The following is a 12,632-nucleotide window of genomic DNA, read 5'->3' as shown; positions in this document are numbered from 1 at the left end:
TTTCAATGTCATCACACAAAATCAAGGCTAATTGTGAACAGACCTCCCCCACCCCACCCCCTGCCCCGCCTCCCTTCCCCCCTCCGCCTTCCCCCAGCCACATCTGGATCCCACAACCTCTCCCGGAGGCCCAGGAGACCTGCTCAGGCTGTGAACTCTTCGAATCTAACTTGATCTCTCTCTTCCCTTCTCCAGCCTCCTAAATATATATGGAGAGAAATGTGCTTTTCTTTCCCTTGCCATTGGCTTTGTCATTGCCACGACTACCCTGTGAATTCCCCGCTTTTCTGGGCCCTATGTGGACAGAGAAGCTCCAGCAGTCAGGGGAAAGCCATCCTCTACTCTCTCCCTCTGCCTGCCAGCCACAGCCCACTCTCTCGACCCGAACACATTGTGAGTGTGCTGTAGCCCATTGGGGTGCATTGAGATACCCACCTCACCCTCAGCCCTCCCCAGGTCCAGATTGTGTCAGGGACACACCACCTACAGCAAAGGGGAAATGGTCCAGCTCAATAGGGCTCCCCGAGAAAGAATTCAATGCAGGAGAAATGGGGGTGTTTGCTACCCTCGGAGAATTCCAGAAGTAAGTATCTTTGGCGTTTGCTGCTGACTTGTTTGGGACAGAGAAGGAGGGGACCTAGGGGGAATCTTCAGGTTCTGAAAGCAACTCAGAGGTGGGGATAGGTGACCCAAGCTACCTAAGGCTCCCTGGAAAGATCCCTGGGGACAGAAAGGTGAGGTGAGATGGTTTCTGGGTACTGGTTAATGCCAACTGTGTGTGACCAAGGCCCCCAGAGCATTCCAAAAAGGGGGTCCTTGAGTTGTAGTGACACCTATCCTTTCTCTTCAAAACATCAGGGTTTCAGAGCCTGGAGGAGGTCCAGAGACCACCTAAGTGCCCACTGTGCAGAGGAGAAAACTGAGGCTGAGAGAAAAGAGCAGGGCTCACCCAAAGGTGAAGAGAAAGGGGGTCCTTCAGGCCCAGGAGGGTCTTTGCCCGGCACTGCCTGTTGGAAAGATGGCATTGAGCCCCACTGGTGGCCTGTGCTGAGAGAAGGCAGCCCCACCCTGGACAAGTCCAAGAGGAGACACACAAGAATCTGGGTTTGGATCTGCATTCAACAAACAATGTTCAGCCGCGGACTGATGGCCCAGGGCTGGGTCAGCTGGCCCTGTAACACGCGTGCTGAGATTTAGCCGAAGAGCAGGGCAGAGGACCTGGAACCCGATGCCCTGGGCTCAATCCACCTGCCTCACACACGCATTGTGTGGCAGTAAACAACAACCTAACCTCTCGGGAAGGAGTTCAAGTCCACCACCACGCCCGGAGTGCCGGTCCTATTGTGTGGATGTTTGCCTTGTACCAGGCAGTAAGCCAAGCGTTTCACTCGAATTAACCCAGTTAGCCCTAGCACAACTCTGGGTTAGCATCGTCCCATTTCCCAGATGCAGAAACTGAGGCTCTGATGTACATAAGGACGCATAAGAAATCAGGATTCCAATGAAAAAACCTGATTGGAGAAATGAATAAAAGATTATTTGAATTATTTAATAAAACAATGAATTAATAAGTAAGAGGAAAGATGGATGGATGGATGGATGGATGGATGGATGGATGGATGGATGGATGGATGGATGGATGGATGGATGGGTGAGTGAATGAGTGAGTGAGTGAGTGAATGAATGAATGAATGAAATTTTCCCTGCTTCCAAGTTTGAGGCACATTTTGTTTTTTTCTCTTTGTGATGGAGAAGTGCCCCTACTTCATTCCCAAGGACCACAGAAGGGAATTTAAACACACACTCTCCCCTATCACCCGCATCTGCCAAGAATGAGCCAGAAGCTGCTGGGACAAATGAAATTCTGACAAAGCCTGTCACGGGTTTGACGCATCTGTCACTGAGGGGAGAGACGCACATCTGAATGCGGGCGAAGCGCCGCAAGCTTTGAGTGACAGTTGTGCAGTCCCGGGGACTTTCCCTCTGACCTTCTGTCGGTACCGAAGGGCTCTCTCCTGTAAACATCCCCCAAATAGTTTATCCTAATAAAAGAGCCTGTAATGGAGACGGAGTTAATTTGAAATGGTTTCCTTGGCTGTTTGTCTTGTTGGCCAATTGCTGGGCGATGGCTGAAGTAAATTCTGCCCATGCGTGGTGGGGACCTGCAGGCCTCGGATTCATGCCCATGTGACGAGCAGCATGGCTCTGTTTAGAGAACCTCTGAGAACTCTGGGTAATTTCAGCCAGCACTGGACTTGACCTCAGACCCATTTGAGATCCAAGCTTCCACACTCTAATCTCTTTTCTTGGGGTTCAAGAGCAGGGGGTGGATGACTAGATGACCATTTTACAGATGGAGAAACTAAGGCACGGGAAGAGGAAACGGAGAGCCTGCAGTCACCTAGCAAATTGTCAGGAGGGCCAGAAACTGTCCCCCTGTCCTGAGCACCCATGCAATTGTCAGCCAAAGGATGGGTCCTACAAGTGCCAAGGTCACTAAAGCTCAGTAGGAACCCCCAGGGTTCCCAACACCCAGTTAGTAGAGAATAGGGCCTTTGGAAATGAAAGACCCGAGTTCATATCCTGTACTGGCTGCCTCCTGGGCTGGATCGCTTGGAGGACTTTGCTTAACTGTTAGGAGTCTCGACAACAACCAAACCAATATTCCACAGGAAGGCTGTGAGGGTCAGGTGGCTTTGCACGGGGACAGGAAGGCCTCACTCAGTGCCTGTCACAGAGGAGGCGTCGCCAAGTGTAAATTCCCTCCCCTGATTCCTAATCCAGGGCCTTTCACCCAAACCCCTCTGCCTCCCTGTTTCGTCCAGGGCTGAGCCTCCCCTGCCCGGCCCTGGGCCTTGCAGATGCGGCAAACGCGGAAAGCATTAGGGTCGCTGGCTGTCGCCTGCGCGGCGTGTTTATGTTTGCAATAAAAGCAAGCAGGTGCTGGCAATTTAACTAATCAGGTACCGTCCTGCCCCGGACCCCCGCCCGCTGTCGCTCCTCACTGTGGGCTAACCTCTGCTTGGCTTTCCCGAGCCTGCAATTAGCAGGGCTCCCCAGCCCTGCACGCGACTCAGGTTACTGCCACAGGATGGACCAACACACAAAAAGACGGCCTCTCGGTGGACCAAGAGGAAATCCCCTTGCTGGGTGCAGACCTTCACTGGGGAAGCTTGGCCAAGCCTTTCGCAGCCCCCCCAAGTCCAGGGGTCACCCGCCCCATCAGCCACATCAAAACAGGCCTCTTTCTTTCTCTGGAACCATCTTTTGGGGTCAAGCCTGTTGCTAAAGAGATAGGACCTGTCTGGGGTTTCCACAGGGAAGGATGAGCAGCTTCTAGCGGTTGTTCAGTCCCCAAACCCTCAGAAAAACCCCCGCCTGAGTCAGGCCACAGCCCCCAAATTCCACTTGAGCTAGTTGGCCTACGGAATCTCATAAAGTGATCTCTAAACGCACGGCCCCTGACCCAGAACTAGGCACACAGTCCAAGAACAGGAGCTCATGAGTCCTGCTTGCCTTCATATACTCCCTATCAGCCAGCCTGGGCCTCGGTTTTCTTATCTGTCAAATGGGTGGATTAGGCTAGAGCAGGCTTTCTTAACCTCGGCACTGTTGGCATTTGGAGCTGGATCCCTTTGTGGAAGGGACCATCCTGTGTGGTCTCTATCCCCCACATGCCAGCCGCTGCCTCCTCCAGACAACCAAAACTGTCGCCAGACATTGCCAAATGTCCCCTTTGGGGGTGGGGGAGGACATCTATCAGTTGGCACCCTGGAATAGGTCTGTTCTCCCCACTAGCTGCACATCAGAATTCCTGAGGGACTTGGAAAAGGCGATGATGCTCTGCCCACTTTCGTGGGGTGCAACTGATCGGGGGAGGGCACTGGGCACCAGGGCTGTATTTTTTTAAGTTCGCAGTGATTCCAATGATAGGGTAGGGTCGACACCCACTGTGGGTCTTGAGGAAATCCCCTTGCTGGGTGCAGACCTTCACTGGGGAAGCTTGGCCAAGCCTTTCGCAGCCCCCCCAAGTCCAGGCCCATTCCCCTGTCTGTGCTGCAGGCCTCTCGGGAATGCCCAGAGCCGCCCCCATCTCCCCCCATGCAGAGCTCTTTTATGTTTCTTAGCTGACAGTGTTTAACCAATTCCGAGATGACCAGAATCCAATAAAATGCAGGCCCTACAACACTTTCACAGCTAATTGGTTTGACGGGTACATTGTAAACGTGTGAAGTGACTTTAGCGAGGGACAGTGGGGACCTCATTAACCTTTTCATGGGACTTGGGTTTGTGTGTCTCTCACAAGGTCTGGCCCGCCACAGAGATACTTCGCCTTGCTTACAAAGGGGACTGCAACCCCCAGAGCTCCCTGCTCCTGTCCCAGAGTAGAATGTCCCTGGACCAGGCCCCCCTGGCTGCCCTGAGCTCCAATATCATCCTCCTGAGATGAAGTCCCACAGGCCTCCCTGATCCGGCCCTGCCCTCCTGCCTTCCTCCCTGCATCCCCCCTCCCTCCTCCTCACATCCTTACCTCCCTCCTCCCTCTCCTCCCTCCCCTCTGCACCTTGTCCAGCCCCTCTAGTGTCCAGGCCTTTCCTTGGACAGCCCATGTCTTTCCCTCCTTATAGCCCTCACCCACGTTGTTTTCTCGCCTTAGAAATCTGTTCCCAGTCTCTCTGCCAGCTTAATGCTCCTCCATTCCTCTGAGCTCAGCTCAAACATCCCTTCCGCAGGGAAGCTGTCCCTGTCACCCACACTCTTACCACAAGCAATCTCCTTCAAAGGCTAGGTCACCATCTGTAACTTGGGAAGTTGATCCAGGTAATTATCTGTCTCCATGAATTCAACTGAGGGCCCTCGGAAGGCAGGCACAGGTCTGCCCAGTCACTGTGCCAGATGGAAGGTCATTGTGCCAGGCTGGGAGCTAGGCACTGGAACAGTGAGCCAGTGTGGCCCAGCCTTGTGTTTGGGGTCAATGAGCTACAGTGGGCACCAGGGAGCAGGTGGCCGAGAACCCAGGTCTAGTGCTCACGAGTGCGGGTCCCAACTGGCTGCTTCCTGCAAACCTGTGGACATACTTGCCCGGTCTAGTAACAGTGGGTTGGCTCTAGGAGTCACGATGCCCCCACTTCTGGTGGATGCCAGGTAACCATTGAAACTAGAGGGCAACCCTCCATGGGCTGATGTCAAATGCCACTCACCTGGGCTCGTTTCCACCTAAGGACCCTGAAGACGATTTAGAAGAGCAAATTATAGGCAGTTGTCCGTTTTAAAATTAATCTTTTATTTTCTGTAAAAGGAATGCAGGCACATTGTTTTTTTTAAATCTGATGGAACTAAACGGCTTTTTAGCCAAGAGTGATTTCCTGCCCCCACCTGCTCACTCCCCACACAGCTCCCCAGAGGCAGTTACTTTCAACATTTTCAGCTGTCTCTTAGCTCTATTCCTGAGTATTGTGTATATTACACATTCTGCTATTTCAATTTTAACTACATAAAAATATTATATATCCTTTTTTTTTTCTTTTTAAGGACACCTTGAGATTCCAACAGACACTGTGTTTGATGCCCCACTCCAATGCTTCTTTGCTGTGTGTTCCTGGGCTGATTTCTTGACCTCTTTGAGCATCAGTTCCTCAGCTGGAAAATGGGGGCAAGAATGCCCATGTGGTTCAGTTGCTGGGGTTTTAAATGGGATGACCATGTAAACCTGGAGTTTACAAGGAGTGCATTCCCTCCTCCTGCCTGCTGGGTGTTTATGGAGCACCTACTATGTGCCAGGTAGTGTGGTTGCAATGGTTGCAATGCAGACATGGTTCCTGCCCTCTTCTAGATGCATTCAATCACATCTGTGAGAGAAGCCCATATGCTGGCATTGGGCAGAGTGGGAGTTAAAAATACAATTGCTGAATTGAATAGAAATAACTTATTTTTGACCTTATGCAAATTATATTTAAATCACTGCAAGCTGGTTGTGAGTTTTCATTGAATGCCAACTGATTTGTGTGGCTATGTTGTGCCCTGGACATGAGTGATCTCAGTCCATCTTCGGAACAGACCCACTTTATTTTTATTTATTTCTGTTTTAAATATATCTTTATTTGATTTCAGAAAGAGGAAGGGAGAGGGGAAAAAGAGAGATGGAAACATCAGTGATGAGAGTCATTGATCAGCTGCTTCTTGCCCGCTTGCCACTGGGGATCGAGCCTGCAACCCGGGCATGTGCCCTGACTGGGAATCATACAGCGATCTCCTGGGTCCCAGGTCGATGCTCAACCGCTGAGCCATGCTGGCCAGGTTTAAAGGAGAAAACTGAGACTCAAAGAAGCTAGGTCACCCAAGTTGACCCAGGTAGAAGTGAGACACAACATCAAGTCCTTCTGAGTCTAGACTCCTCACCACACATCAGTTGTGATTCTTACTTTCTGTATTGGGAAGTTGCTATCAACTTCCTGGCTGCCCAGGGAAGCGAACCTCCTGGGTGTTGGGACAGATTCTCTGGTGAAGAGAAGTTTGGGGTTTCTCCAGAAAAGGGGGTGAGAGAACATGACAATGTAGCACCTAGGTCTTCTCACAATTACAGGGACCTTCCTGGAAAAGGAGAAGCCAACGTGTGTGACACACTGGTCTGTGTGGAAGTGAGCACCCTGTATCCAAGCTCTTGTCAGGGTGCCAGAGTGGAATTCCAGCATTATGAATCGAACATCAGAAATAACGACATGTATTAATGAGAATAAATTGTATTGATAATATAATGACACCTAGCCAAAAAGGTATTATAATCTCTCATTTACAAACAGGGAACTGAGGCTTCGGGAGGTCAAGTGACTTAGCAAGTAGCGGAGCCCCAAACCCTGTCTGTCTAGTGCTAAAACCATGCTCTAAACATTCCGCTTGACGTGAGCTTTGCAGTTTCTGCCCACCTTTAATGTTTGTGATTATCTGCTCTCTGTGGGGCGGGAGAAGGTAGACTGAGGTTCAAGGTGGATTGAATACAGGGCATCTAAGAGATGTATCTGACTGGATCCCAGGGCCCTTGCAAAACTGTGGCAGGGACTGGAAATTGTAGGCCCCAAGGGGCCACCAACCACAATAAACATCAGTTCAGCTCAGGCTCTGAATGTTCCCCCTGCGCTCGCTGGGTTCCTGGGGAGGGTGCTTGGGCTGGTGCTCCCCGCCAGGGACAGGCCTCTGGGGGCACTGGCCTCCCTGTTCAGCTGGCCTAACGTTTTCTATTTAAATGCAAATTTTGACTTTTCACTTGGCAGCTAGCAAAAGTTTTTTGCACTGGAATGAGGGTCACGATAATAATTTATCCACAGGCCTTTTTCTAACAATTATTATTTGTTCAAGGGAGAGGGTGGAGGCCCTGGCGGCTGGGAGAAGGGGCTTGGAGCTGGCACATGAGATGGCCTGCAGGTGTCGGGGCAGAGGCCGAAGCCCTTTCCCTGGGGCAAGGGACTCAGTATGTAAGTAGAGGCTGCCTACCCTGGGGGACCCCAGCCCTGGGGACATGCAGAAAGGGAACTGGTGTTTACTCAGCCCTAAGCCCTGTGCTAAAGACTGGGTAGGCTTGAAGACTCCTAAATAAAGAGAGGTTGGTCTGAGGGAGCTCCCAATCTGATGACAGGGACAGAAAAGAAAATAGGCCATTGCAATACCAGGTGCCACATGTTCAGTGCTGAGGTGGAGGCCCAGACAAGACTCCTAAGCCAGCTGGAAGGTCTGGGAAGGCTTCCTGGAGGAGGTGACAGCTGTTTATGGTCTTTAAAATTATGAAGTTTCAGCCAGGCCACTCTCATATTCTGCTGTTGAGAGTATCCATCAGTATCCTGGACGGGGGATAACTGAGGAAAAAAAACCTATCAATATAACAAATTGATACTTTGAGGTCTAGGAATTTATGCTATAGAGTTTCCCCCATACATGCAGATACATGTTTAAAGTTATGCAAAGCATTTAAGTAATAGCAAAAAAACTGTAAACCACCTGGATAGCCATCAATGGGAGACTAGATAAGTGAGTGCTGATGCTTCTGCACAGTGGAATACTATGCAGCTATGTAAAATAAACAAGGAAGTGCTTTATTTTCACCAAGATGGAAGATCTCCAATTAGGGTGAGTGAATAAAGATGGATCGAGTATGGTACAATTAGTGTAAAAGGCAGCAGGTGGATACTCTTTTTAAGTATTTGCTTACATTTGTATAAAATGTCTTTGAAAGGACTCATGCAAATTGAATGCAGGGTTTGCAGGTGGGAAGGGGCTTTGGAGGCTGGAAGACAGGAGTGGGAGGGATCCTTTCAGTACCTGCCTTTCTGTACCTTGATGAATTTTGATCCATCTGAATGTGATACTGATTCAAAAACTGAATTAAAAAATAATTCACAGGGCTGACCCAGCCATCAGGAAGACAGCTAGAGTCCCAAGTGGAAAGAACAGCAAGTTCAAAAGCTATATGTCCCCTGTCTGCACACATGCAGGACAGACACCCATTCTTGGAACCCATTCAGACCAAGTCCACATTTTTACAAATGCCACCCATTCTCCTGCATCCCATCACCGGCGTGGTTAAAATCAGCAATAGCGTCCCTGGCCTTATTCTAGATTCCTAGGATGAGAAATCAGATCCGTGACTACTACTCTTCAAGCACTGGGGACATCTCCATGGTCCCTTGTGATTTAGCCCCTGCCCATCTCTGACCCACGTCCCATTCCACCCGGCTTACTCGCAACACCTCAGCCACAGAAGCCTCCTTTCTGTGCCCGAAACAGGCCTCCACATTTCCCACCTCAGGGCCTTTGTGCTTACTGTTCCCTCCCCTTGGAATTCTTCCTGCAGCTTTTCTCACCACTCTAATTTTCTCATCCTTTGAGTCTCAGATGACATGTCATTTGCTCAGACTGATCCTTTGTATCTGTTAGCTTCTGCTGCATAACAAAACACCCCAAAACATCATGGCTTAAAACCAGATGCATTTGCTTAGCTCACAAATCTGCAGGTCGGGTGGGCAGTTCTTCTGATCTGGGCTAATCAAAAGATCACTGCATTCGAGGTTAGCTGACAGGTGAGCTGGGTTCTACCTGGTCTAGGTTGACTTTGACTGGATGGCTCGTCTCAGTTCGGTGTGCCTCTCGTCCTCCAGCAGGAAAGTCTGGGCTTATCTGCAAGGTGGTGGCAGGTTCCAAAAGAGCAAGCAGAAATGCGCAAGGTCCCTTGTGGCCTCAGGCTGGAGCTGGGCCTATATCACTTACACCACACCCTATCGGCCAAGTCACATGGCCAAGCCCAGATCCCAGGGTCAGGAAACAGACCCCACTTGATGGAGTGAGCTGCGAAGGCAAGGGGGTGGCTCCAGGGGAAAATGAAACGCTGAGCACGCTTTTGCCATCAGCCTACCTCTATCTAGAGAAACACCCGAGACAGTGTCACTTCACCCGTGGCCTCCCTCGCTGCACTTATTTCGATGTGTTATCTTGTTTACTTAGTTGTTAACTTCTCCTTGTCTGTGTCCCTATGAAAATGTAAGCTCCTGGGGGCCAAGACCCAGACAAGCACAGTGCCTGACGCCGAGGTAGAGACTGAGAGGACGCTGCCCCGACCGCAGTTCCATGAGCAGCCTCACTGCTCCCCACCCTGGGCTGAACATAAAGCAGATCCACCCAAGCTCGGAGGCTGGGGGCTGTACCAGTCCGGCCATTTTCTCTGGAAAGGAGGCAGATGGGGCCCAGCCTCAGAGCCCCCCGCATCCCTCAAAAGTGTATCATGTCTTCCCCACGTTCCCGGGGGCCGCTCTGAGGAAGCGGTGTCTTGCCTCATAATTGCGTCTGAATGCAAATAGCTCTGCCAATGTGAATATATTAAAATCCGCCTTGTCAGCAATCACCACAGAGGGGAGGGGAAAGGAGGGGGCCATGTGGGGCCCGAAACACGAATGACTATCTGGATTATCTATCACTCCGTCCCCAAGAGACTGGGGGGCAGGCACCTCATTGTGTGCTGGGAGGGTTTCCTGCTTAGCTCCCCCCCGAATGATCACCACTGGGGCTGGACTTATCCTGGCTGTGGAGCTGAGGCCCAGGAGAAGGCGGAGGTCTGAGAAAGTATCTTTCAAAGGGGGGTCACCTGCCAGGTGGGGCTGATTTGGGGGGTGGATAAACGAGGGCAGCAGGGAGCCCAGGGACAGGGCCACTGCAGGTATCAGGTAAGAACGGTGATAAAGGGGGTGAGAGCTCAGGGTGTGTTAAAGGCAGAGTTGCCGGGCCCTGGCCGCTGGGGCTCAGGTGGTTGAGCGTCATCCTGTGCACCAGAAGGTCACGGGTTTAATTCCCGGTCAGGACACATGCTGAGGTTTTGGGTTCGATCCCCAGCTGGGGTGCATATGGGAGGCAACCGATCAATGTTTCTCTCTCTCTCCCCCTCTCCATTCCTCTCTCTCAAAAAAAAAAAAAAATCAGTTAAAGGCAGAGTTGTCAGGGCTCGTCAAAGACTGGGTGTGGGGTAGAGGGAAGGAGCAGATTCCAAGATGCCTCCTGGGTGCGGGGCCTGAGGGCTGGAGGCAAAATGACTGATGCCAACAGGTGTGTCACAGAGGGACAGAACAGGCTGGGCAAGTCCAGACCCGATGATCACGCCAGACAAGCTAGCTGGCTTGGCAAGCAGGTACAGGTCCCCCCAGGCCACAGTGTCCGTCTCTGCGTCTGCCATCACATCCTCACCGAGCTGTCGCCCAGCTTCCTCTTACTGCCCTGCGATGCTGGGGAGCCTGGGAGCGGCTTTCAGTGTCACAAATATATCCTTTAAATGAAAACCCTCTGCTTTCCTGAGCTTTCTCCACCCCACCCCAGCACAGCACCCCTCTTGGGTTTCTAGAATCCATCAAGAAAATAAGGAAAGAAAGGGAGGGAGAGAGGGATGGAAAGAGGGAGAGAGGAAAAGGGGCCAGGCCAGGACTTTGGCTTGCAAACCTCACTTTCTCCTTCTGTCCTAGTCAACTTGGGCTGTAATCACAAAATACTATTGACCAGTGGTTTAAACAACAGCATTTTATTTCCTCCCAGTTCTCAAAGTCTGAGATCAGGGGCCAGTGTGGTCAAGTTCTGGTGAGGGCTCTCCTCCTGGCTTACAGACAGCTGCCTTCTCACTGTGTCCTCACGTGGTGGTGGGAGAGGGGAGAGAAATACTTACTGGTACCTCTTCTTTTAAGGGCACTAATCTCACCAGACTACATGCCCAGCCCCATGACCTCATCACCTCCCAAAGGCCCCAAAGAGCATCCCCTTGGAGGATAGGGCTTCAACATACGAATGTAGGAAGGACACACATTCTGTCTGTAACATCCTCCCAGTTGCTCCTGTACAGTGATGTCACCATTCCCATGTGACAGTCAAGGAGACTGTGGCCCAAAGAGGTGAACGGACTTGCCCAAAGTCCCCCACAGGGACAAGATTCAAACCCAGATCTGGGCCCCACTTTTAGCACAGCCTCATGATCCCAGCAGCCTGTGAACAGAACTGACCAGGGAGGTCACTTGGTCCAGCTTCCTGCATCCCAACTGGCATGAAGATGCCAAAACACAGCCCATTGGTGTGAAGATGGGGCCAGATGGTTCTCAGGGTCCTCTTTCTTAGGGGATACGTAGAGGAAATAATTTGGGGCTCACAGTCTCCCTGGAGTCAGTGGGGCTCACGCTGACCTTTTCTGACACCTGGTCCAACAAGGGCAAAATCCCTGGTTTGCTGATCTCTGCCCAGGTTGGAGACCCCCTGCATGGGATGTGGTCTGTCCCAGCTGTGCCTGACCCCGGCACCCAGTACAGCCCCTCGGAACACAGTAGGTGCTCAATAAATGTTTTGGTGCATGAATGAATCCCAGGGTCAAGTCAGGACCTGCACCTGTCCCCTTCTCCTGGTAAAGAGAAAAGTTCATCAAGCCTTTAAAAAAAATCATAATAAAAATCAATCAATCAATCAATCACAGCATCTCCACTGCAGGGGCCAAGGAGCCGGGTGGGTGCTCCAAGTTGAGCTGGGACAGGGCGACCCAGTCAGCCACCGTGCGAGCCACTGATAAGAGGGGCTCGGCCAGGGAAGCCAGACAGCTTGTCTATCAGCCCATTAAACACCATTCTTACAAGTTTTTTTCTGCCTCCCCCCTTTTCATTAATTCGCAGGGTGAACAGAACACTGAATAAAAATCAGCCTTCTCCGCACAATTGCGGGATTGAAAGGTAACTGTCAACAGAAGGATTTGGGTGACAAAGGGAACGGTTTCGGCGCTTAGCAAATGATTTTCGGCTTGTCATTTCAATGGGCTGTGTTTTTCAGAGATTGTGGGCTGGGTTTTTCTTTTTCTCTTTTTTTTGAATAGCATTTATTACCAAGCTTTAAAAATTTTTGTGTGTGTTGTCTCTTTGCAGCCGCCCTTCTTTCACAGATGCTGTGTCCCCCCCTTCCCCCGCCCCATCCCGGGTCTCCTGGAGGCAGCTTGCTCCAAAGATAAAATAAGACAAAATAACTGAGGGGGCCAAGGAGAGAAGATGTTTTGTGAGGAGCAGATAGCTTGGAGGTGAGACACGGAGGGCAAGGGGCGGGCAGAAAGGGGGGGGTTGCCGGCTAAGGGGCTTAAATGC

The sequence above is a fragment of the Miniopterus natalensis genome, chromosome 20 (genome assembly GCF_054644295.1).
Source record: "Miniopterus natalensis isolate mMinNat1 chromosome 20, mMinNat1.hap1, whole genome shotgun sequence".
NCBI lineage: Eukaryota > Metazoa > Chordata > Mammalia > Chiroptera > Miniopteridae > Miniopterus > Miniopterus natalensis.
The sequence above is the reverse complement of the archived record's forward strand: the minus strand, read 5'-3'. Positions refer to the sequence as shown.